At 36.8% G+C, this 25,883-nt stretch overlaps 1 long non-coding RNA gene across 2 annotated transcripts in view; it reads right to left on the reverse strand.

The window, feature by feature from the left end:
* LOC135268352 (uncharacterized) overlaps nucleotides 1-25,883 on the reverse strand; it is a 304,458-nt gene that overhangs the window by 35,218 nt on the left and 243,357 nt on the right. For both annotated transcript variants that reach the window (XR_010336697.1, XR_010336696.1), the window contains exon 4: nucleotides 20,579-20,669. This is a non-coding gene — a long non-coding RNA (uncharacterized LOC135268352). The remainder of the gene's footprint in view (nucleotides 1-20,578; nucleotides 20,670-25,883) is intronic.

Here is a 25,883-nt window from a genome sequence, read left to right on the forward strand (position 1 = left end):
CATTTTTCAGAGTAAATTTTTTACATATTTTTTAATTTGTATTTACATTACCAACCAAAATTTTCAAATCGCTCTTTAAATTTTTCCATTGTCATTAGCATTAGCACAACCCCCTCAAAATGTAAAATTATATGCTTAAAGGATATTTAAAATATATCCCACAAAATTAATACAGTTCTTCCCTATTCATTCTCTGAGGAGGCCCCGTAAATTGCATTTCCATCTTCACTGATATTCTGAATTCATTTGGAAATAAGACTATGGAGTAGAGCACATTGTACCACTACATTACCATCATTAAGCCCATACTGAGGAGTGGAAATTAATTTCAAAGACAAATGGGTTTCCTTAATCCTAAATACCAGAATTATGCCAATGTAGCTTCTCAATCATGGCAGTGCTGGATAGAAATAGGCAGATTTATAATAATAAAGGCAAAGAGAAGGCTGCACTAGGGCACCAGATCCAGGCACCAGAGAAGAGGAGAAAGTGGTGTGCTGTACATGCCCAGTTTATGCTTCAAACTTAACAACTAGCTTGTGCCTTCCTTTTCATCCCTCCTCCCTGCAACTCCCTCTTCCAGGGAAAGAATGCCTGAAAATGGAGGGGAGACCAGGATCATTTTGCTAGTATCTCTTTCTTCACTGAAAGTAAACATCAAGAGAAGGGAATTCACCACCTCTGCTCTATGCAATGTATTTTAAAAACTGAAATTTGGCCGGGCGCGGTGGCTCACGCCTGTAATCCCAGCACTTTGGGAGGCCGAGGCGGGTGGATCACGAGGTCAAGAGATCGAGACCATCCTGGTCAACATGGTGAAACCCCGTCTCTACTAAAGGTACAAAAAATTAGCTGGGCACGGTGGCGCGTGCCTGTAATCCCAGCTACTCAGGAGGCTGAGGCAGGAGAATTGCCTGAACCCAGGAGGCGGAGGTTGCGGTGAGCCGAGATCGCGCCATTGCACTCCAGTCTGGGTAACAAGAGCGAAACTCCGTCTCAAAAAAAAAAAAAAAAAAAAAAAAAAAAAACTGAAATTCTAGGTTCTCACCAATTGAAAATCAAATTAATAAGTAGCCTACATGTATTAGTTTTCTTTTTTCTCATTGTTGAGAATTAGTAGTTTTACTGTATTATGTGGGTCAAATTAAGCCAAAGAAACTATGAATAACTACATTAAAAAACCCAAAGAAGATAAAGAAATATAAAGTGTTATTAACTATAGTATAAGATAGTAAGTAGCAATATAAGCTTAAAAATATTGACTTTTTCTTTTTTATAATGTCAGTACATATGAGAGCAGGGACAGGCTTGCCGTATTTTGTACCTGGAACATGTAACATTTAAACAATACCCTCTTCCATAAAACAAAATTATTTTTAGTAATAAATTATGATATGAAATAAAGAATTAACAATAGGAAAAAAATACTTTTTTCTTTGAGGATTTTGAAAATTTTTTTGTTGAATTTTGTAAGTCTGTATCAATGTGTATCATAAATATATGTATCTTATATACACATATATAATTATTCCTGGTAAAAAAATTTAAAACTGTTAAACCAAGAAAAGAAAAAGTACTGAATTTTTTTTCCTTCAAGTTCTGAAATACATGTGCAGGATGTGCAGCTGTGTTACTAGGTAAATGTGTGCCATGCTGGTTTGTTGCACAGATTATTTTATCACCTAGGTATTAAGCCCAGCATCCATCAGATCTTCTTTCTGATGCTCTCCCCCGTCTCTCCCTTGCAACAGTCCTCAGTGTGTGTTGCTCACCTCCATGTGACCATGTATACTCGTTGTTCAGCTGCCACTTACCTGTGAGAACACTAAGTATTTGGTTTTCTATTCCTGTGCTAGTTTTCTGAGGATAATGGCTTCCAGCTCCATCCATGTCCCTGCAAACGACATGATCTCATTCGTTTTTATGGCTGCACAATATTCCATGGTATATATGTACCACATTTTCTTTATCCAGTCTATCATTAATGGGCATTTGGGTTGCTTCCATGTATTTGCTATTGTGAACAGTGTTGCTCTGAACTTACACATGCAAGTATCTTTAAAATAGACTGACTTTTATTCCTTTGGGTACATACCCACTAATGGAATTGCTGGGTAAATAGTATTTCTGCCTCTAGATCTTTGAGGAATTGCCACACCATCTTCCACAATGGTTGAACTGATTTACACTCCCACTAACTGATTCCAAGTTTTAATTTAATTAATGGTTTTTTGACAAACTAAGGGAAATCTTATACACTGATCTGTATCTTTATTCATTTTTTCTGCTATAACAAAAATACCGGCTACAGAGTTATTTATAAAGAAAAGAAATGTATTTTTTTAACTGTATCTTTTATTTATATCGTACTTTAAGTTCTGGGGTACATGTACAGAACATGCAGGTTTGTTACATAGGTATACATGTGCCAGGGTGGTTTGCTGCATCCATCACCCTGTCTTCTACATTAGGTATTTCTCCTAATGCTATCCCTCCCCTATCTCCCACCTCCTTCTATCCCTCCCTTAGACCCCCATACCCTGAGAGGCCCCAGTGTGTGATGTTCCCCTCTCTGTGTCCATGCGTTCTCATTGTTCAACACCTACTTATGAGAAAAAACGGTGTTTGGTTTTCTGTTCTTTTGTTACTTTGCTGAGAATGATGGTTTCCAGATTCATCCATGTCCCTGCAAAGGACATGAACTCATCCTTTTTTGTGGCTGCATAGTATTCCATGGTGTATATGTGCCACATTTTATTTATCCAGTCTATCTTTGATGGGTATTTGGGTTGAATCCAAGTCTTTGCTATTGTGAACAGTGCCACAATAAACATACATGAGCATGTGTCTTTATAAGGATAATGATTTATAATCCTTTGGGCACATACCCAGTAATAAATTGCTGGGTCAAATGGTATTTCTAGTTCTAGAACCTTAAGGAATTGCAATACTGTCTTCCACAATGGTTGAACTCCTTTACACTCCACCAACAGTGTAAAAGCATTCCTATTTCTCCACATCCTCTCCAGCATCTGTTGTCTCCTCATTTTTTAATGATTGCCATTCTAACAGGTAAGAGATGGTATCTCAATGTGGTTTTGATTTACATTTCTCTAAGTACCAGTAATGATGAGCTTTTTTTTCATATGTTTGTTGGCCGCACAGATGTCTTCTCCTGAAAAATGTCTGTCCATATCCTTTGCCCACTTTTTGATGGGGTTGTTTGTTTTGTTCTTGTAAATTAAGTTCTTTGTAGATTCTGGATATTAGCCCTATGCCAAATGGGTAGATTGCAAAAAATTTTTCCCATTCTGTTGGTTGCCAGTTCAGTCTAATGATAGTTTCTTCTGCTGTGCAGAAGTTCCTCAGTTTAATTAGATCCCATTTGTCTATTTTGGCTTTTGCTGCCATTGCTTTTGGTGTTTTAGTCATGAAGTCCTTGCCCGTGCCTTTGTTCTGAATGGTATTGTCTAGGTTTTCTACTAGGGTTTTTATGGTGTTAGGTCTTACATTTAAATCTTTTGTCCATCTTGAGTTAATTTTCATGTAAGGTGTAAGTAAGGTATCCAGTTTCAGCTTTCTGCATATGGCTAGCCAGTTTTCCCAACACCATTTATTAAATAGGGAATCCTTTCCCCATTGCTTGGTTTTGTCAGGTTTATCAAATATCAGATGGTTATAGATGTGTAGCATTATTTCTGAGACCTCTGTCTGTTCCATTGGTCTATATTTCTGTTTTGGCAGCAGTACCATGCTGTTTTAATTATTATAGACTTGTAGTATAGTTTGAAGTCAGGACTCAGGTAGCATGATGCCTCTAGTTTGTTTTTTTGGTTTGGTTGGTTGGTTTTTGGTTTTTGTTTTTCAGGTTTTTTTGTTTTGTTTTGTTTTGTGTTTTTTTGGCTTAGCATTGTCTTGGCTATGCGGGCTCTTTTTTGGTTCCTTATGAAGTTTAAGGTGGTTTTTTCCAATTCTGTGAAGAAAGTCAATGGCAGCTTGATGGCAATAGCCTTGAATCTGTAAATTACTTTGGGTAGTATGGCCATTTTCATGATATTCACTCCTCCTAACCATGAACATTGAATGTTTTTCCATCTGTTTGTGTCCTCTCACCTCCTTGAGCAGTAGTTTGTAGTTCTCCTTGAAGAGGTCCTTCACATCCTTTGTTAGTTGTATTCCTAGGTATGTTATTCTCTTTGTATCAATTGTGAATGGAAGTTCACTCATGATTTGGCTCTCTGTCTGTTATTGGTGTACAGGAATGCTTGTGATTTTTGCATATTGATTTTGTATCCTGAGATTGCTGAAGTTGCTTATCAGCTGAAGGAGATTTTGGGCTGAGACAATGGGGTCTTCTAAATATACAATCATGGCATCAGCAAATAGAGACAATTTGACTTCCTGTTTTCCTAATTGAATACCCTTTATTTCTATTTCTTGCCTGATGGTCCTGGCCAGAACTTCCAATACTGTGTTGAATATGAGTGGTGAGAGAGGATATCCTTGTCTTGTGCCAGTTTTGAAAGGGAATGCTTCCAGGTTTTGCCCATTCACTATGATATTGCTGTGGGTTTGTCATAAACAGCTCTTATTTTGAAATATGTTCCACCTATAACTAGTTTATTGAGAGTTTCCAGAGTAAAGGATAGTTGAATTTTGTTGAAGATGTTCTCTGCATCTATTGAGATAATTATGTGGTTTTGTCTTTGGTTCTGTTTATGCAATGGATATGTTTATAGATTTGCAATATGTTGAACCAGCCTTGCATTCCAGGGATGAAGCCAACTTGATCATGATGGATAAGCTTTTCGATGTGCTGTTGGATTCAGTTTGCCCGTATTTTATTGAGGATTTTTGCATCAATGTTCTTCATGGATACTGGCCTGAAATTTTCTTTTAGTTGTGTTTCTGCCATGTTTTGGTATCAGGATGATGTTGGTCCCATAAAATGAGTTAGGGAGGATTCCTTTTTTTTTTTCTTTTGGTATTGTTTGAAATAATTTCAGGAGGAATGATACCAGATCCTCTTTGTACCTCTGGTTGAATTCAGCTGTGAGCCCATCTGGTCCTGGACTTTTTTTTGGTTGGTAGGCTATTAATTGCTGCCTCAGTTTCAGACCTTGTTATTGGTTTATTCAGGGAAATGTATTTTTTCACATTCTGGAGACTGGGAAGTCAAGATAAAGGCATCTCCATCTGTGAGGACTTCTCTGTCTGCTTTCAAGATGACACTTTGAAGCTGCATCCTCTGTAGTGGATAAATACTGGGTCCTTCTGTGGCAGAAGGGTTGGAAGGGAAAGAACAACTCAAATGCTGTGTGAAGCTTCCTTTATGAGAACCTTTATCCCATTCTGAAGGAAGAGACTCATGGTCTGATCACCATTTCTTAAAGACCTTACCTCCTAATACTATTACATTGTCCATTAAGTTGGAACATCTGTATTTTGAGGGAGACACATTTAAACCATAGCAATCTGTCACAATAATAAATACTAGCAATACTGTGTTTAACAATGACTTCATGGATATAAACCTTCCTCACATATTCATGTTCAGTATATCCAGACTTTTGTCAATCCATCTTTACTCATAGCTGATTGGAGAAAAAGACTCTTTTGTTGATGCCAATTTGGAAAAGTTTCAGTGAAGCAACAGATGCACAAATAGGAAAAGTGTTAAATTATAAGTTGAGAAAAAATATATGAAAATCCTGTTTCACACCAAATTTCAGAACTTGTAATATTACTGAATGCCTTACTTTTTTAGAATTTTGGAAGCTTTCAAATGGCTTCATACTTGAAAAAAATTACTAAAACATCTTCACCAGAAAATTCATCATAAATTTAAATTTATGTCATTAACAACTTTGAACATTTTTCTCCCGCAAAAATCAGAGCAAAAGACTAAATAATGATAAAACCTGACATTATTGATCCAATTTTCTAGCACAAATACCCAGTTTTTGCTGGCAATAACTACATTTGACTTTGTCATCTTTATTTTTTCTGGCAATGTAAGAACACCTTCTGTCATTTCTCCTGGAATTTTTCAAAATTTGTATCTTTTCTTTACATAAACATCTATTTCTTACATTTTATTGTTTCATGACTAGTATTATTTATAGTTTTGCGCACCAAGAATCATCAAGGAACCATGTTATAGACAATTTTTCACTCTTCAAACCTAACTCTATTCACCTACAAACATTTTTGTGGTCACATAGAATGGCAGAATTGAAGTAACTGAAGTTCTGTGTATTTGATTTACAATCAGTGTCATTGTTTCCTCCCAATGTTTTAACATAAGAATATCTACTACTATATAATTGGACATACTAGCAGTAACTGAAGGTAGTTCAAATGTTTCTGAACCATTGTAAACTTATTTTGGAAACCAATACAAGTAGTCAAATCCTTATATGTTGGGGGCATTTTATATGATTTTTTCCTGAATTAACAATGTTATTAAAATGTTAATAATACAAATCTACTTATTTTAGCTAGGCACGGTGGCTCACGCCTCTAATCCTAGTACTTTGGGGGGCTGAGGCCAGCAGATCACTTGAGGTCAGGAGTTTGAGACCAGCCTGACCAACATGGTGAAAACCCATCTCAACTAAAAATACAAAAATTAGCCAAGTGTAGTGGCAGGCACCTGTAATCCCAGCTACTCAGGAGGCTGAGGCAGGAGAATTGATTGAACCTGGGAGGCGGAGTTTGCAGTGAGCTGACATCATGCTGCTGCACTCCAGCCTGGGCAACAGAGTGAGACTCCATCTCAAAAAAAAAAAAAAAAAAAAAAAAATGAACACCTCATTCTTTTAAGTGTATACATTTTAAATATATTTAACACGTAAAACTAAAACATGAACCACAGCAATTATTAAAAGTGAAGGTTAGCACACTGTTTCTTTATAGATCTAGACAGTAAATAGTTTAGTCTTTTTGTTAGCCCAGAGGCAAAACTGAAGATATTATATAAGTACTTATCTCACAAGAGGAAGAAAATTTTGCACAAATTATTTTTAGGTTATATTCTGGATTTGGTCCATAGACTACAGTTTCCAACCCCTCCCTGAGTTAAAGCTTACCAAAAAAAGGGAATTTGGTGGGATAATTATTTTAATTGAAATATTTTCATTATAGTAATTGACGTTGTTGAGAATTATCAGCACATGTTAATTACTTAAAATGTAGACTTCTCTATTATTACTTTTAAATTATCTACAGATAACATAATCCCTCATGTTACTCACAATGAAACTACTCCTGTTGGTTTCACTACACATAGATAGAATAGTAATAAATGGGGAATGAAAAGTAGCTCTTTCAAAACATTTTCTCCATAGAAAATGGAGAAATGCTTTCTTCTCTTTTGTCTCTTGGTGGGCCAATGTCTCTTTTTGTTTTTATTAACATGGTATATAGTAAACTATAAATGAAGGACTATAAATGTCAGAAAAATCACAACTTAAAAATTAGGGGTCTTCTTTTTTTCCCCATCTGCTGTGATTCAGTTCAATAAACTTAGAATGTGAGTGCTTATTTCACCTCTAAGTAATCCATTATCACTATACAAAATGGCAGGAAGTAGATTATCCAACAGTTGCAGATAATCTACTTTCATTAAACAACCTTTATTTTAAATTGTTTTACAATAGGATTCAATAAGTGTTAAATAACTTAGTTCTCTGCCTATTGTTTGCTGGCAGTGACATCATTACAAAATGTCCATTAGTCTACAGTAGTTTTTAAAAAATGTAAAACCTGGACAATACCTATGACATTAAAAGAAAAGAGAAAACAGATAACTTTTAAGTCCTTTTTACTTCTGATATTCTATGACATTTCCTTATAAGTTCATCAACTGGCAATTTCAAGAACCAATTGTTAGTATAATATTTGGTTATAAAGCATTCATGTTGTGATAGAGAAGCAAAATGGCAAAAAATTAAAGGCAAAACAAGTAACAAAATTTGAAAGTCAGATTAGATCAAGGAAGCTAGTTGGTCTATTTGAATGTCCGAAAATCAAAGATGGCAAATATGGTCTTTTAGGACAAAGTAAATGGATTGACTTTTTTATAGAATACAACCTAACAATGAAAGGTTTAGGAGTAGACCTTTAGTCTACTAATAGCCTAGGCAATCTTATTTGGCTAGTATCCCTTGTAGGGATGAAAATCCCTAATTGCCTAGTATTAAGGAATTTTCCTCATTATGATTCAGGGCATTAGACTTTGAATATGCTCAATAGCCACCTTAAGAGACAGCTACCTATGTGAAACTCAGGTTTGATATGATAAATAAAATTCGTTAAGATATTGAGGTACTTCATAGGAAAAGAAGGTTACCATTGGCTATTCACAGAATATAGAGATGTATTACTAAGTCAACCTTTTGTCAAATTACTTGTATACTAAGCAAAACTGGACTTGAGTTTTAGGACACCTCAAGAATATTTTAAAATTTGGCTACTTTAAAAAAATACATTGCAGGTATAAAATACAAGATTCAAAGTCATACAAAGTAAGACTATAAGAGTTTAGAATGTTTTAAAAAATGTAACAATGATTTAAAATCTAAAATTGGTCCCTGATCTTTCAGCTTCAGCTAAAAATGACCCTAAGCCAGGAATGTAAACTTCAGCCTGCAGGCCAAATCTGCCTGCCACAAACGTCCTGTTTGTGGAAATAAAAACCAGAGAACACAGTCCATTTATTTTCATATTATCTCTGGTTGCATTTAATCCATAATGACGGAGTTGAGTAGTTACAACAAAGACTTTATGACCCCTAAATATTTACTCCCTGGCCCTTCACAGAAAAGTTTACTGTTCCCTGGCCTAAAAACACATCCAACTTCAAAAGAGAATAAATATTACAATGATGTTAAAGAAGAAAGTAGGAAATACTAATTTGAAATCCTTAAACTGAAAATATATGACATTCCCGACACATACATTAACTATAAAAGTGGTATTTGTTTCCTAATGGCAAAAGAGAACCAGACTCTAAATCCAGATACATGTAAAGCCTCATTTTTATATTCTTAGGTCCATCTATTCTGTTCCCCTCTAAGAATCAACTCTCCTAGTCAGAAACTAATCAGTGCCTCAAACCCAACTCTCCATTCTAAATTTTTGCTTCCCAGTAAAATTAGTTATAAAATGATTTCAATGTTTTCCATTCCCTACAACATTGGAAATTTCTTATATCTGAAGTTCCCTCTCTGTGGTGAATCATAATAATAATATGCTCTGAATAATTTGTTTGCTGCAGTATAGCAGTGTGGTAGCCAGGATCCAAACTGTTCCAAAAAGTTGAGAAAATATAAGCCAAGTCTGAGAGTACCCAAAGGGATAGATATGCTAGCTGCAGCTGTCTTCAAAACAATTGAGAGACATAATTTTGGTTTTATAAGGTAAGTAAATATGACTAATAAACTTAAGACTCTTGCATAAGATCCTACTTTATACTCACAAGCACCCTCATGGGGGACTGAAAGGTGAAATCCTGCCAAACTTGTTGGACATTCAAAAACTTTACTCATAACACGATTTTGCTATTTAGAACTCTTCTGGATCCCACCAAAGAGGCACTTCCCTCTGAGAACTCAAATGAAATTTATTTTCATCCATGTCTGGGAATGAATTCAGCCCAGGAACTAAAGTAACTGGGTTAAGAGGCAGACATGCTTGGCTGCCTTTATATCCCATAGCTATGAAATGATAACAAATAACTGGAAAGCTGGGAGCAACTAAAATAATGCCCAACTGATAACCAACAAACCTTAGTTGGTGCCATAAATTTATTAGAACCAATTATTCAGAAAGAAGATGATGTACATATCAAGGGACAATATTATTAACACCTACCTTATTGGGTGAGGGTGGAGGTCATATTAATTTTTAGCCAGCACAGGAAAATAATATAAGCTAACATTACGTATTAAAAGTATAATAGAAGAACTGAGGACAGGTAAAATGAACTCTCCTTGCTTCTTTGTGCACCTACAGTCTTCTTTATTTTCAGGTGTCATCAAGTGCCTTATTTTATTTTATTTTATTTTATTTTATTTTTGAGAATGAATCTCACTCTGTCACCCAGGCTGGAGTGCAGTGGCGCAATCTCAGCTCACAGCAACCTCCGCCTCCTAGGTTCAAGAGATCCTCCTTCCTCAGCCTCCCGAGTAGCTGGGATTACAGGCACCCACCACCACAACTGGCTAGCTTTTTTTTTTTATTTTTAGTAGAGACAGGGTTTCACCATGTTGGTCAGGCTACTCTCAAACTCCTGATGTTAGGTGATCCACCTGCCTCAGCATCTCAAAGTGCTGGGATTACAGGCATGAGCCACCATGTCAGGCCTTTACCATTTTGCAGTGAACAAAAATATGCTGGGCTTCAATAACCACATGTTCTTCTGTCTAAAATCCAATCTTGACTCTGTTCATTCTGTCTCATCATCTTTCTTCTTCTTCTGCTAGTACTCAATTTTAAAAGAAGCTTTTTAAAAGCTCTGAAGCCTGATGGAGCTAGCTATCATAATGTAGCATATATCTACATTGTAATTAATTTTCACTGAAATTGTATTTTGGTACTATTTTAGTCTGTCATAAATATCATAATAGCATTTTTGCTATTATATAAATGATATAGGCTTATTATGAAATTCTTAAAGATTCTGATAGAGAAATAAAAATCAACCGTAATTTCTCCCACCTAGAAACCAAGACATAACTGCTTTTAACATATGCTGTTTCAGATACGTGTATCCATTAAATATCATTTTGTAGCCTATAATTTATTTGTAAAATATTTTAGTAGTATCTTTTAATATCAGCATTTTATTTTACATGATCACTTAATGAGTATATAATAATCTGTAATATTCAATCCCTTGTTAGGTATTTATATTTTTTCTAAATTTTGCTGTATACACAATGTCAAGATGGCCAAATAGGAACAGCTTCAGTCTGCAGTTCCCAGCGAGAGCAAACCCGAAGGTGAGTGATCTTCGCATTTCCAACTGAGGTACCAGGTTCAACCCAATGGGACTGGTTAGACAGTGAGTGTAGCCAAAGGAGGGCAAATGGAAGCAGGATGAGGCGTCACCTCACCCGGGAAGAGAAAGGGGCCAGAGAACTCCTCTCCTAGCCAAGGGAAGCCATTAGGGACTTCTTCAGATACTCCAGCACTTTGGCTCAGATACTGCACTTTTCCCATGATCTTCACAACCCGCAGACCAGGAGATTCCCTCCGGTGCCTACACCACCAGTGCCCCAGGTTTCCAGTACAAAACTGGGTGGCTGTTTTAACCGCAGCAATTTTTTCTTTCATAACCCAATGGTGCCTGGAACCCCTGCAAGACAGAACCACTCATTCCCCTGAAATAAAGGGGGCTGAAGCCAAGGAGCCAAATGATCTGGCTTGGTGGGTCACACCCTGATGAACACCAGCAAAGTAGGATCCACTGGCTTGAAATTCTTGCAGCCAGTACAGCAGTCTAAGATCAACCTAGGAGGTTCCATCTCTCTAGAGGAGGGGCATCTGCCATTACCTAGGCTTAGGCAGGCAGTTTTAACCTCACATGTTATAAACAAAGTTGCCAGAAAATTTACACAGCAACTGGGCAGAGACCATAGCAGCTCAGCAAGGACTCTGCAGGCACTGTGACTAGACTCCCTTCTTGCTGGACAGGGCATCTCTTAAAAAGAGGCATCAGCCTGTCAGGGATGTATAACTAAGGCCCCCACCTTCCTGGGACAGAGCACCTGGGGAAAGGGGCATTTGTGGGTTCCAACTTAAGTCAGCAGACTTAAATGTCCCTGCCCAGCAGCTCTGAAGGGAGCAATGGATCTCCAAGCACAGCACATGAGCTCTGATGAGGGATAGACAACTGCCTCCTCAGGTGGATCCTTGACCCCCATTTATCCTAAGAGACACCACATACTGGCTGACATCTGGCAGGTACCCTTCTGGGATGAGGCTACCAGAGGAAGAAACAGGCAGTAATCTTTGCTGTTCTGCAGACCCTATGGGTGAATCCCAGGCAAGCAGGGTCTGGAGTGAACCTCCAGCAAACTCCAGCAGACCTGCAGCAGAGGGAACTGTCTATTAGAAGGAAAACTAAAAAACAGAAAGCAAGAGCTTCAACATCAACAGAAAAGACATCCACTCAAAGACCCCATCCAAAAGTCACCAACCACAAAGATCAATGGTAGATAAATCCATGAAGATGGGAATAAACCAGTGCAAAAAGGCTGAAATTGCCAAAAACCAGAACTCCTCTTCTCCTCCAAGGGATTACAACTCCTCTCCAGCTAGGGAACAAAACTGGATGGAGAATGAGTTTGATGAATTAACAGAAGCAGGCTTCAGAAGGTTGGTAATAACAAAATTTTCCAAGCTAAAGGAGCACGTTCTAACCTAATGCAAGGAAGCTAAGGACCTTGATAAAAGGTTAGACAAAATGCTAACTAGAATAACAAGCATAGAGAAAAACATAAATGGCATGATGGAGCTGAAAAACACAGCATAAGAACTTTGTGAAGCATACACAAGTTTCCATAGCCAAATCGATCAAGTGGAAGAAAGGTTATCAGAGATTGAAGATCAATTCAATGAAGTAAAGTGAAAAGGCAAGATTAGAGAAAAAAAGAGTGGAAAGAAATGAGCAAGCCTTCAAGATATATGGGACCTATGTGAAAAGACCAAATGTACATTTTATCAGTGTACCTGAATGTGGTGGGAAAAGTGAAACCAAGTTGAAAAACACTCTTCAGGATATTATCCAGGAGAACTTCCCCAACCTAGCAAGGCAGGCCAACATTCAAATTCAGGAAATACAGAGCACACCACAAAGGTATTCCTCGAGAAGAGCAACCCCAAAGCACATAATTGTCAGATTCACCAGGGTTGAAATGAAGGAAAAAATGCTAGGGACAGCCAGAAAGAAAGGTCAGGTTACCCACAAAGGAAAGCCCATCAGATGCACAGCAGATCTCCTGGAAGAAAGCCTACAAGCCAGAAGAGAGTGGGGGTCAATATTCAACATTTTTAAAGAAGAAAGTAACTTTCAACACAGAATTTCGTATCCAGCCAAACTAAGCTTCATAAGTGAAGGAAAAATAAAATCCTCTTTAGACAAGCAACTGCTAAGAGATTTCATCACCACCTGGCCTGCTTTACAAGAGCTCCTGAAGGAAGCCCTAAACATGGAAAGGAACAACCAGTACCAGCCACTGCAAAAACATAAGAAATTGTAAAAACCATTGACACTATGAAGAAACTTTATCAACTAATGGGCAAAACAACCAGCTAGCATCAAAATAGCAGGATCAAATTAACACATAACAATATTAACCTTAAATGTAAATGGGCTAAATGCCCCAATCAAAAGACACAGAATGGCAAATAGGATAGAGTCAAGACCCATTGGTGTGCTCTATTCAGTACCCCATCTCACGTGCAGAGACACACAAGGGCTCCAAATAAAGGGATGCAAGAAGGTTTACCAAGCAAATCAAGAGCAAAAAAAAGCAGAGGTTGCAATGCTAGTCTCTGATAAAACAGACTTTAAACCAACAAAGATCAAAAGAGACAAAGAAGGTCATTATATAGTGGTAAAGGGATTAATGCAACAAGAAGAGCTAATGATCCTAAATATATATGCACCCAATACAGGAGCACCCAGATACATAAAGCAAATTCTTAAAGACCTACAAAGAGACTTAGATTCCCACACAAAAATAGTGGGAGACTTTAACACCCCACTGTCAATATTAGATCAAAGAGACAGAAAATTAACAAGAATATCCAGGACTTGAACTCAGATCTGGACCAAGTGGACCTAATAGACATCATCAGAACTCTCCACCCCGAATTCACAGAATATACATTTTTCTCAGCACCACATTGCACTTACTATAAAATTGACAGCATAATTGGAAGTAAATCACTCCTCAGCAAATGCAAAAGAATGAAAATCATAACAAACATTTTCTCAGACCATAGTACAATTAAATTAGAACTCAGGATTAAGAAGCTCAATCAAAACCGTACAACTACATGGAAACTGAACAACCTGCTCCTGAATAACTACTGGATATATAATAAAATGAAGGCAGAAATAAAGATGTTCTTTGAAACCAATGAGAATGAAGACACAACATACCAGAATCTCTGGGACACATTTAAAGCAGTGTCTAGAGGGAAACTTATAGCACTAAATGCCCACATGAGAAGTGAAGAAAGATCTAAAATTAATACCCTAACACCATGATTAAAAGAACTACAGGAGCAAGATCAAACAAATTCAAAAGCTAGCGAAGACAAGAAATAACTAAGATCAGAGCAGAACTAAAGGAAGCAGAGACACAACCTTCAAAAGGTAATAAATCCAGGAGCTAGTTTTTTGAAATGATCAACAAAATAGATAGACTACTAGCCAGACTAATAAAAAAGAAAGGAGAGACTCAAATAGATGCAAAAAAAAAAAATGATAAAGGGGATATCCCCACCAATTTCACAGAAATACAAACTATCATCAGAGATTACTAAGAACACCTGTATTCACATAAACCAGTATATCTAGAAGAAACGGATAAATTTCTGGACACTTAAACCTTTCCAAGACTAAACCAGGAAGAAGTTCAATCCATGAATAGACCAATAACAAGGTCTAAAATTGAGGCAGCAATTAATAGCCTACCAATCAAAAAAAAACCACCATCAGACAGGTTCACAGTCGAATTCTACCAAAGGTACAAAGAGGAGATGGTACCATTCCTTCTGAAACTATTCTAAACATTACAAAAAGAGAAACTCCTCCTTAACTCATTTTATGAGACCAACATCATCCTGCTACCAAAACCAGGCAGAGACACAACAAAAAAAGAAAATTTCAGGCCAGTATCTGTGATGAACATTGACATGAAAATCCTCAATAAAATACTGGCAAACCTAATCCAACAGCACATCAAAAAGCTTATCCATCATGATCAAGTTGGCTTCATCCCTGGGATGCAAGTCTGATTCAACATATGCAAATCTATAAATGCAATCCATCACATAAACAGAACAAACGACATTCACATGATTATCTCAATAGATGCAGAGAAGACCTTCAACAAAATTCAACAGCCCTTTATATTAAAAACTCTCAATAAACTAGGTATCAATTGAACATACCTCAAAAACAGTAAGAGCTAGTTATGACAAATGCACAGCCAGTATTATACTAAATGGGCAAAAACCGGAAGCATTCCCTTTCAAAACCGGTACAAGACAAGGATGCCCTCTCTCACCACTCCTATTCAACATAGTATTGGAAGTTCTGGCCAGGGCAATCAGGCAAGAAAAAGCAATAAAAGGTATTCAATTAGGAAAAGAGGAAGTCAAAGTGTCTCTATTTGCAGGTGACATGATTATATATTTAGAAGACCCCATCATCTCAGCCCCAAATCTCCTTAAGCTGATAAGCAACTTCAGCAAAGTCTCAGGATACAAAATCAATGTGCAAAAATCACAGGCATTCCTATACCCAAATAATAGACAAACAGAGAGCCAAATCGTGAGCAAACTCCCATTCACAATTGCTACAAAGAGAATAAAATACCTAAGAATACAACTAGCAAGGGATGTGAAGGACCTCTTCAAGGAGAACTACAAACCATTGCTCAAGGAAATAAGAGGACACAAACAGTTGAAAAAAACATTCCATGCTCATGGTTGAAGAATCAATATCATGAAAACGGCCATACTGCCCAAAGTAATTTATAGATTCAGTGCTATACCCAACGAGCTACAATCAACCTTCTTCACAGAAAGAATTGGAAAAAAACCACCTTAAATTTCATATGGAACAAAAAAGAGCCTGCATAGCCAAGACAATCCTGAGCAAAAAAACAAAGCTGGAGGCATCACAGTACCTGACTTGAAACTATACTACAAGGCTACAGTACTCAAAAAACCATGGTAGTGGTACCAAAACAGACATATAGACCAATGGAACAGAACAGAGGCCTCAGAAATAACGCCACACATCTACAACCATCTGTTCTTTGACAAACCTGACAAAAACAAGCAATGGGGAAAGGATTCCCTCTTTAATAAATGATGTTGGGAAAACTGGCTAGCCATGTGCAGAAAGCTGAAACTGGACCCCTTCCTTATACCTTACAGTAAAATTAACTCCAGATGGATTAAAGATTTAAATGTAAGACCTAACACAGTAAAAACCCTAGAAGAAAACCTACCATTTAGGACATAGGCATAGGCAAGGACCTCATGATTGAAACACCAAAAGCAATGGCAACAAAATCCAAAATAGACAAATGGGATCTAATTAAACTTAAGAACTTCTGCACAGCAAAAGAAACAATCATTACAGTGAACTGACAATGAACAGAATGGGAAAAAAATTTTGCAAGCTACCCATCTGACAAAGGGCTAATATCCAGAATCTACAAAGAACTTAAGGGAATGTACAAGAAAAGAACAAACAACCCCATCCAAAAGTGGGCAAAGGATATGAACAGACACTTTTCAAGAGAAGACATCTGTGCAGCCAAGAAACATATGAAAAAAAGCTCATCATCACTGGTCATTAGAGAAATGCAAATCAAAACCACATTGAGATACCATCTCACACCAGTTAGAATGGCAACCATTAAAAAATCAGGAGACAAGAGATGCTGGAGAAGATGTGAAGAAATAGGAACACTTTTACATTGTTGGTGGGAGTGTAAATTAGTTCAACCATTGTGGAAGACAGTGTGGTGATTCCTCAAGGATCTAGAACTAGAAATACCATTTGACCCAGCAATGCTATTACTGGGTATGTACCCAAAGGATTATAAGTCATTCTACTATAAAGATGCATGCACATGTATGTTTATTGTGGCACTGTTTACAATAGCAAAGACTTGGAACCAACCCAAATGCCAATCAATGATAGACTGGATAAAGAAAATGTGGTACATATACACCATGGAATACCATACAGCCATAAAAAAGGATGAGTTCATGTCGTTTGCCAGGACATGGATGAAGTTGGAAACTATAATTCTCAGCAAACTGCCACAAGAACAGAAAATCAAACACTGCAAGTTCTCACTCATAACTGAGTGCTGAACAATGAGAACACATGGACACGGGGAGGGGAACATCACACACTAGGGCCTGTTGCGGGGTGGGGGAGCTACTGGAGGGATAGCAGGAGCTAGGTAGATTGGGGAGGGATAACATTAGGAAAAATACCTAATGTGGATAAAGGGGGGATGGATGCAGCAAACCACCATGGCCTGTGTATAACTATGTAACCAACCTGCATGTTCTGCACATGTACCCCAGAACTCAAAGTATAATAGTAAATAAATAAATAACAACATTATGAAGAGTATTCATCATTATTTCTTTAGGCTAAATATCTACAAGTACAATTATTCTATGTGAGTCAAAGGATCCAGTCTAACTTTCTAGACATATTAATCTTTGGAATTATATTGTCAAATTATCTTCTAGTTAGGCTGTACTGGTCTTCTTTCCAAGCTCAGTATATAAGACAGGTCCGAAAGATGAGTAGGACCTTCCAGATGGAAACACTATTATAATCACATTTTACTAAAATAACACACATAAATTGGCCCCTTTTTTCTTCTGGCTTAAAATAATGAGATCTACATTAACCCTGGGCAGCACTACAATACCAATATAAACAAAAAAGTATATTAAATGTAATACAAGGGTAGACAAAATAGTTAAAGTAGCCACCATCTCTTTGATACTGACTAAAGTGAGAGTCTGCTGACAGAGTTAAATAAACCAGTCCTTTACTTCAATGCTGTCCTTTTCTTCCATATTTTCTTTTGTGATTCACTTTTTTAGCAGGCATTTGCCAGCCTCCTGGGTGCCTCCAAATGCTCACTGTGGCCTGGACCAACAGTAATGACTGTTTCTTCTTTCATCAGCCCATGGCATTTTAACCCAGGACTCCTATTATAGTAAGAATGAGGAGGCCTACATAATTTTACTGACCTATGGGCAATCAACCTTTGTTTCTTCTTTCTTCTTTCTTCTTCTTCTTCTTCATGGAGGATGAGGGTTGGGGGTCTTATTAACTGACATTTCAGTTTCCTTCTGTTTCTAGCTTTCTATGATTGTTTCAGAAAAGGAATGGAGAAAAAATTCAAAATACCCAAAACTTTGTGACTTTCTACAAATTATCTGAATTGTTTGCTCTCTCTCTCATAGAAGTTTCAAATAAAATTAGAAATTATTAAGACTCTACCATGCTAAATAAGAAAAGCTCATAAAGCTAAAGCACAGGAAAATAATCAGTTGCATTCCAATTTTAAACCTCTACTTCTCAAAGATAACTCACTTTCATTTTCTGAGTTCATGCATATTATTTTTTGCCTACTCCCAAAAAACTGACAGGAAAGGAAACAAATTAGTTCATCAAAATCCACCTTTCAATAATATGAGAATTCCCAGAGCAAAGTCTGAAAATAAATGAAAACTTAATGAACTGACCATAAAGACATGTGATTTAGTTGATGAAAATAACAGTAATCATTAAAAACTATAAAACTGTCTGGACTTTTGCTGCTATAGAAACATACATTTAAACAAATACTATACATTTTACAAAGTATCCCCTAATATCATTTGCTTATATTAAAATGTTAAAGTTATCCATAACCCATTTTATATCAAAATATAAAAATAGCTTTCTCTAGAAATATACATGAAATTATTTTTATTGATTTATATTTTTTCACATTTTTTAATTGCATTTTAGGTATTGGGGTACATGTGAAGAACATGCAAGATTGTTGCATAGGTACACACATGGCAATGTGATTTGCTACCTTCCTCTCCATCACCTATATCTGGCATTTCTCCCCATGCTATCTCCCCAGCTTCCCACCCCCCGCTGTCCCTCCTCTATATCTCCCCAACAGACCCCAGTGTGTAATGCTGCCCTCCCTGTGTTCATGTGTTCTCATGGTTCAACACCATCCATTCTAATCCAAAGACAGAGTTTTTTTTTGTTGTTTTGCTAATTATAACTTTCCTTAAAAGTAATCAACATATACAATGACTCAGAACATTTTATATAACTGACATTAGTTACTGTCTCTGAATAAAATTTACCTGTAATCTTTACATCACAACAAAACATCTCTCTCCTCTTACTTGGAAAACACTAAGTGTATATTCTGAAGTTCACTTTTGTTGTATTTTTACATTTATTTTATAGGACAAACTCATCACTGTGCAGTGCTGTCTAGAGAATTTCAGAAAGTACTGATGAAAATATATTTTGTTTACAAATATAAATTTTTAAAAGCGTATAAAACAAAAATTATGGGTAAAACTAAAATGTACAAAATTCCTTAAGTTTCTTCCATCTCCTGCTTGAAAGACTTCTCATTGGAAATAGAGACAATTTTAAACACGAGATATTGATTCAAGACAATGCTGATTACATGGTTTAAGTGTACATAATACCTTTTGTTTTCCTTAAGATGTGGCAGCCAAAAAAGCTCAGCAGCCTCATAAAATATCACTTGAGAGGGCTATGATAATAAATAGATTCACCAAAGAATTAGCTATAATGACCTTTTCAATCAGAGAAGTTTCTAACATTTTTTATTTACTTTTTTGTTGCTATACTAGGAATTTTAGATCCATTCTATTTCTGATGAATCTCAACGATAAGCATGGTCACATTTGTTGAGCAAAATACTTTCAACTGATCCTTATTAAAGTCTGGGGAGAGCTAGGTACAATGGCTTATGCCTGTAGTCCCAGCTACTCAGTAGGCATGATCCTCATGGGAGGATCCGTTGAGTCAAGGAGTTCAGGACTGCAGTGGGCTATGTTCACACCACTGCACTCCAGCCTGGGTAACAGAGCAAGACCTCATCTCCCAACAAAACCAAACAATACAAAACAACTGGAGAGACAGAGAAAGTAGACATTTCCATTCAACACCTAGTAAAACTAAGGCTCTGAAAAATTGAGTCACTTGTACAAGAACTTTTAGGAACTAAGAAGGATATGTAGGAACAGAAGTCAGACTCTAAATTAAGTACTTATAGCTAGTCTACATATACTGACATAATTCATTAATTTTGATATTGCTTATGACAGAATTTATCATGCTGGACAGATCTGGGATGCTATACCTGAAGACTCATTCTGAAGTTCTACAGAGGCCTTTATCCTCAAATCATTATACACACAAAGCATTCCTAAAATAAACATCCTTTCAGCAGATTATCTAACTTGAGTCTGGCATTTGTGCCTTAATTTTTAGGGCTTATTACAATTATCAATATCTCTTATTTTGTCATTAAAACTGAGGCACTGCCTATTCCAATATTGGTCTCTCTAGTGTCTAGGATGCTTGCCAATTAAACCCTACAAGAAGAATTGTCTAAGGAAGGCTTTCTATAAAAGCAACATCATCTTTCCTTTGACTCCCATATTATCCCATTCCAACATTGCCATAAAGAACTAACTGAGACTGTACAGTTTATAAAGAGAAAAGGTGTAATTGACTCACGGTTCGACAGGCTGTATAGGCGGCATAGCAGTGGAGGCCTCAGGAAACTGACAGTCACAGCAGTAGGCAAAGGGGAAGCAAGCGCGTCTTACTATGGCAGAAAAGAAGACAGAGAGTGAAGGGGAAGTGCTATACACTTTTAAACAACCAGGTCTTGTGAAAATTCACGTACTACCATGAGAACAGCAAGGGGGAAGTCTGCACCCATGATACAATCACTTCCCAACAGGTTCCTCTCAAAAGATTGGGAATTAAAATTTCACATGGGATTTGGGTGGGGACACAGAACCAAACCGTACCAACTCCTTGGTTCACGTTATCTGCCTTTCCCATCACTGGAGGTAACTTACTTCGTAGTTTAATATGATTCCACAATATGAATCCCTGAGTGTCAAGTATTTACAAGTTACTACTGAAAATTGCAGGGCTCCAATTATTAGTGTGATTTTCTTCATGAACAAGTTCCTAGATGTGACCTAGAAGTGGGGCAGCACACCAATATTTGTTCTGTCTCAATAGAAGAGGTATCAATTTATCAAAAACAAGATTGTACATCAACCACAAGCCCAAAAAATAATGAATTTCAATCAAAATTCTAGAAGTACTTACTAAAGAAGAAGTAGTTGTTTTTAGGTTGTTTTTAGATTTATTAAGGTGATAATTCCATTGATCAGCAAAATGTAATAAATGTCATATACTGGACTTTAGGCTAGACATCTGATCTAGCCTCTTATGGTATACTTATTACAAAATTGAGAAAACATGGAATATGTAATTTTAATAGAATATCACAAAAATCCTGGTCAATGGGTCTGTGTCAATCTAAAAAATGTTTTCTTAAAATATATATCTATATTTCTACAGCTGCATTGATAGGAGTAGTGTCTAAAATAAAGGATGTGAGAGAAGAAAAAAAGTGATATTGGCAAGATGGCTGACTAGAGGCATCTGGCACTCATCCCTCCTTCATCACCCCCACATACACAGAAAGAACCAAGGCAAGGCAGCAAATAAACAGCTATCATTTGACTGGAGTGTTGAAGGGAAGGAACTGGAGCACAGTGAGTTAGTGGAGATGCACCTGTGATGACTTGAAGCCCACAAGGGTAGGATGGAGGTACTTGTCACTGCAGCTTGATTTCTTCCACCTGGATCAGCCCAGAGTCATGAGGGACTTGCCATTCCACCAGCTCCCACCACCACTTCAAAAACCTACAGTTCTTACTAAAGGAGAATCCCAGAATCCTTGAAAGTCATGAGCCTTGTTTGGGGAGCTGCTATGAATTTATGCAGCTGCCTCATTCTAGATTAGGAGCACAAGATAAGCACTTCCCATCTTCCACCCACCCCCCTATGAGCCAAGCTGCTGAAGCACAGCACCATCTTGAGACCAGAGCCCCTTCTAGAGTGTGACATGTTCTGGGGGCCAATAGCCACTGCATCTGTTCTGCCCTGGGACCAGAATCAAGTGTGATTCTGGTCCTGCACAGCAGGAAAAGCAATCCTTGCTGCCTGCATTTTCAGCTAGAGGAACAATCTGGCAGTCCCACCTAGGGTGAACCTATCCTTGAACAGGCCAAAGCACTGCATGAGAACCTCCCCAAAACTGGAGAGATCTTTGAGCTACTGAGCAGCTGACACACCCCTGGACTGACAGAGTGGCTATACACCTGTATACAGTGCCTGAAAAACAGCTCCACAGTTCCCCCACACCATGCAGACATGCCCCAGTCCTATGCAATGGCCACATACTCATGCTCAGGTCCCCAGAAAGAGCCCACGGGCCATCCCAGGCAGACATGCCTCCAGACCAGCTGAACAGCCATAAGTCTGAATCTCTGACAGGAGAAACAGCCCTGTGGCCACGACCCCAATGAGTCAGACCCCAAGTTGGCCAACCCAATGTGTGCTTGCATGCAATTCTCAACCTGAGAAATAGCCTACTGAGTGCACTCCAGCAAAACTGTGCCATTGCTACTTCAAACTCTCACAGTCTAGGACACTGAGACACTTGGAAATGTCACTAGCATATATTAAAGCTGAGGAAACTACACAGAGACAACACTATTGTATACACCTAGAACCAAAGCCAATGCACACTTCACTCAAATGAAACCCCAAGATCCATCTGTATGAATAAGTCTTTCCTTACAAAACCTATTCTATGAAATCAGAAGAGGTGACTTTTCCACCAGATGCATAGAAATCAATGTATGGACCCATAAAACATGAAAAAATAAGGAAAAGTACAACATAGTAACTCAAAAAGAATGCAGTAATTCTCCAGTAATAGGCCCCAATCATAAAGACATACATAAAATGCCAGAAAAAAATCAAATAACATTTTTAAGGGGACTCCATGAGATATAGGAGGATACAGATAGACAATTCAACAAAATCAGAAAATAATGAATTGTTTGAATGAGAAATTCAACAAGGAGATAGGTATTATTTAAAAAGGAACCAAACAGAAATCCTACCACTGAATAAGTCACTGAACGAAAAATGCAGTTAAGAGCTTCAACAGCTGACTAGATAGATCAAGAAAAAAAAAAAATCTGAACTTGAAGACAGGTAGACAAGTATTTTGAATTAATCAGGTAGAAAAAAAGATGAAGAATATAAAAGAATGAAGAAAGTCCATAGGATTTATACAACACCCTAAAGTGAACAAATGTTCATAAATATGAATATTCCAGAAAGAGAAGGGAAAAGCTGTAGCAAACATACTTAATAAAATAATAGCTCGAAATGTCTCAAGTAGAAAGAAATGGACATCCAAATCCAGGAAGCTAAAAGTCCCAAATAGATTCAACTGAAAGAGATCCTCTCTGAGACAATTATAGTCAAATTGTCACAAGTCTGACAGAGAATATTTAAAACAGCTAAAGTGTCAAGTGACATACAAGGGAATCCCCATTAGATGAACAGAAGAATTTGCAGGAATAGATATTCTTATGTGAAACAAAAGATTCTTCAAACCCAAAGCTATAAAAAGAGACAAAGATAGACATTATATAATAATCATATCAATTCAGCAAGAGAATGTAACTATATATGTACCCAATACAAGAGCACCCATATCTATACAACAAATATTATTCAATGTAAAGGGAGAGATATACCCCAATAGAATATTGGGAACTCCAACACCCCACTCTCGGCATTGGGCAGGTTATCTAGACAGATCATCAATGGCACAGATTTAAACTGTGCCGTATTTTACATTTTACACAACATTTTACACAACAGCTGCAAAAATACACATTTTTTATTAGTACATGGAATATTTTCCAGGACTGACAATTTGTGAGAAAACAAAATAAATCTCAGAAATATTTTTAAATCAAAATCATGTCAAGTATCTCATCTGACCACAATGGAAGCAACTAGAAATAAATGACAGGAGGAACATTTGAAACTACACAAATATGAGAAAATTAAATATGCTCTTGAATGATCAGTGGGTGAAGGAAGAAATTAAGAAAGAAAAACAATTCCTTCAAACAAAGGAAAATAAAAAAACAACATGCCAAGACTTATGGGACCCAGCAAAAACAGTAGTAAGAAGCAAGTTTTTAGCAATAAAGATCTAAATCAAAAAATAGAAAGATTTCAAATAAATAACCTAACAATGCATCTCAAGGAAATAAAACATCAAGAACAAGCTAAACACAAATTATTAGAAGAAATATCAGAGCAGAAATAAAATGGAAACAATATCAGCAAAACAAAAAGTTGTTTTCTTGGGAAGAAACAAAATTGGCAAACCCACAGCTAGACTAACTAAGAAAAAAGAGAAGACCCAAATAAAATCAGAAATGAAAATGTCACAACAGATACCAGAAAAATACCAAGGCACACTAGTGGCTACAATAGTTTACATTCCTACCAAAACCTCCCCTTTTCTCCTCATGCTTGCCAGCATTCATTATTGTCTGTCCTTTGGATAAAAGCCATTTTAACATGGGTAATACATCTCGTAATTTTGATTTGCATTTATCTGATGATTAGTGATGCTGGGCATATTTTGGTATACCTGTTGGCCTTCATATGTCCTCTTTTGAGAAATGCCTATTCAGGTCTTTTGCCCATTTTAAAATTGTATTATTTTCTTTTGAGTTGTTTGAACTATATTGATTATTAATCTCTTATCCAGTGGATAATTTGCAAATATTTTCTCCCATTCTATGGGTTGCCTCTTCACTCTGTTGATTGTTTCTTTGTAGTGCAGAAGTTTTTAGCTTCATATAATTTTATTTGACATGACTGGTTGAATCTGTAGATTGCTCTGGGAAGTATGAACATTTAGACTCACAATAAGATTCAGCAATTCTACTACTGGAAACTTATCTAAAGGAAAGGAAAGGAAACCAGTATATCAAAGAGACATCTGCACTTCCATATTTGTTGCTGCACTATTCACAATAACCATGATATGGAATCAACCTAAATGTTAAACAATACATGGATGAATAAACGAACTGTGGTGTATATATATACAAAATGGAATACTATTCAGTCAGAAAAAATGAAATCTTGTCATTCACAGCAACATAGATGAAACTTGAGGACAGTATGTTAAGCAAAATAAGCCAGAAAGAGAGTTAAATGCCACATGTTCTCACTTATATGTGGAAGCTGAAAAAATTTGATTTTATGAAAGTAAAAAGTGGAATAGAGGATGCTAGCAGCTGGGAAGGCTAGGAGAAAGGAAGGCATAGGGAGAGCTTTAGTAAAGGATAACAAATCACAGCAGATAGTAGGAAAAAATTCTAGTATTCTATATACTATGGGATGATTACAGTTAACAGTAATATATAGTTTCAAATAGCTAGAAGAAGTCAATTAAATGTTCTCAACAATAAAAAAGGATACATGTTTGAAATTATGGGTAAACTAATTACACGGATTTAATGATATGTATTGAAACATCACAAATGCCCTTATAAATATGTACAATTATAATGGGTCAATAAAAAATTAAAAATTTAAAAATGTGAGAAATAATTTTTCCTAAGACTTGCTAGAGAAAATTGCATTCAGCTCTAGGATGCTGATGAGTAACTGTCCAGGATAATGGAGGTACTTAAGATAGTTATTTAGATATAAGCTGTATAACTCCTTTAAAAGCATAATATATGAGGATTTCAACAATGCTCTTTGGTTGGTGACAGGATCCTTATTTTTCCTAAGGTTAAATCTCTGAATGTTAATTCATCTCCCATTTTACTATTGTGTTTGAAGATCGATAAGCAATTTTGGCTACACAAAGTGTAGTAAAACAGTTATAAAACAGCTTTGA

Source organism: Aotus nancymaae, unplaced genomic scaffold, assembly GCF_030222135.1.
Source record: "Aotus nancymaae isolate 86718 unplaced genomic scaffold, 86718_ANA_hifiasm-v0.15.2.pri h1tg000040l, whole genome shotgun sequence".
Classification (NCBI taxonomy): domain Eukaryota; kingdom Metazoa; phylum Chordata; class Mammalia; order Primates; family Aotidae; genus Aotus; species Aotus nancymaae.